Raw genomic sequence first — 2,028 nt, forward strand, 5'->3', positions numbered from 1 at the left:
GTCTTTTGACTGTATCTTTTTACTCATATATTGTATTTATGCGATTCTTGATGCATTGGAAAGCTATCTTAAAGGGCTATAACTTTATCTCTAATAAGGATTTCCAAATTCGAACTCCTGAAGGCTGTACATGGTTGCCAAGATAAGTCCTAAAATTTAGGCGATTTTTTTATGCTGAAATCAAGAGGACATTAGGGTTTCTTTCTTACCCTATATAAGCATATCATTAGCACGAAATGGAGGGGAGGAAGAGGCACAAGAGGCAGATCTGAAGAGAGGAGAAAATCACTTCCATGACCACCGTTCGCTTCAGTTTTCTCTGGAGATTTTTGTTGTCTATTATATTTATGGGTAACTAAATTCTCAAGTAGGGTTAGGGATGAACTTGCACATTATATGGTATTTCTAATTTATTCTTAATTCATGTATTTGATTTTCAATTGCTAAAACTCTTTTGTTTTATCATTCTCAATTCATTGTTGATGTTTTCTTCTCCGAATAATCATAGAATTTATTGTGTTTATGGATTCAGTCATGCTTTTTCTATTGAATGGATTAGTTCTTTGATTATGTTTGGATCAATTATTTATCTATATTGATTTAGTTTTTTGTTGCAATATCGCTTCCTGAGTATATTGTTGTCATTGGATTTTATCAATAGGGGTAGTAATTCACGTTTTTTAAAAGTGGTGAATGTTTTTTCAAAGGGTTACATTTGATTTAAGCCTGGTTTATAAATCTATACCTTCCGATTGGGAATTGCGGGAATTGAGTTCTTAATTGAGTTATCCAATGAATTAAGAATAATTAAAATACCAGATTTGTGCAAGGGATTCCCGACGCTCTACTGTTTGTTAAATTTGAGTACTTTTTCTGTTAATCACTTTGCTTCACTTGAATTTACATTTAAAATTAATCTTTGTTCTCTATTACTTATTTAATATTTTTTCTTTAGTTTCTTTGTTCTTCTTGCTATTCTTTTAATTTGTCTCCCTGTGGAATCGACACCCCAAAGCTGTGCTACAACTACCGCTTTATTCTTTGGGCATAATCAAATTTTGGCGCCGTTGCCGGGGAGACTGTAGAAGAATTGTGAGATAGTTTTTCTTTTCAACAGTTTGTAAAGGCGGTAACTTCGTTCCCTATTTTAGCTTGCTACATTTTTTTTATTAATTTATATTTCTTTTTGTAGTTTTTTTTTAGTGTTGCGTTTTTCTCTACCTTGCATGCACAGGTATAGAGACGCCTTTGGTCAGTTTGCTTGTAGACCTGTGTTAGAGTCTGAGTTTAACTTTTCTGATCATTTGTTTGAAAATTCTTCCAATTCTGAGAAAATGAGTGAACATGAAGAGCAACCCACTAGGACCCTTCAGGATTATCTCCACCCTACACGCATAGCCACACCATCATGCATCATGTTTCCAGCTAATATTCGCCAATTGGATTTTAAAATAGGGATGATACAGTTACTCCCTACTTTTCAGGGCTTGAAAAATGAAAATCCATATGTGCACATTAGGGAGTTTGAGGAAGTAGTTGCGACTTTTCATAGTCAAAATGCAACTGATGACATTGTGAGACTTAAGTTCTTTCCTTTCTCTTTGAAGGATAGAGCTAAGAGTTGGCTATACTCTTTGAGACCACGATCTATTGGGTCATGGAATGAGATGACTCAGGTCTTCTTTAATAAATACTTTCCCCAACATAAGACCAATGCTTTAAAAAGGCAAATCTCCACCTTTGTACAAAAGGACAGTGAGACTTGTATCAGTCTTGGGAGAGATTTAAGGAGCTATTGAGTATGTGTCCTCACCATGGGTATGAGAATTGGCGCTTAGTGAGCTATTTTTATGAGAGACTTACACCTAGAGAGCGTCAATTTGTGGAGATGATGTGTAATAGTGAGTTCTTACAGAAAGATCCTGATGAGGCCATAGAATACCTCAATGAGCTTGCTGAAAAAGCTCACACTTGGACTGGACCTAGTGCTACTGAGAGCACAAATAGGTCACGACCTGCAGGAAACCT

The 2,028-nt window shown here is 35.5% G+C and overlaps 1 non-coding gene across 1 annotated transcript; it reads right to left on the reverse strand.

Moving 5' to 3' along the window:
• Window positions 1–1,714: 1,714 nt before the first annotated feature.
• Window positions 1,715–1,821, reverse strand: LOC122293060. Its single transcript, XR_006237117.1, has one exon. It is a non-coding gene; the product is annotated as a small nucleolar RNA R71 (small nucleolar RNA).
• Window positions 1,822–2,028: the final 207 nt, after the last annotated feature.

This window comes from Carya illinoinensis, chromosome 13 (genome assembly GCF_018687715.1).
Source record: "Carya illinoinensis cultivar Pawnee chromosome 13, C.illinoinensisPawnee_v1, whole genome shotgun sequence".
NCBI classification, from domain to species: domain Eukaryota; kingdom Viridiplantae; phylum Streptophyta; class Magnoliopsida; order Fagales; family Juglandaceae; genus Carya; species Carya illinoinensis.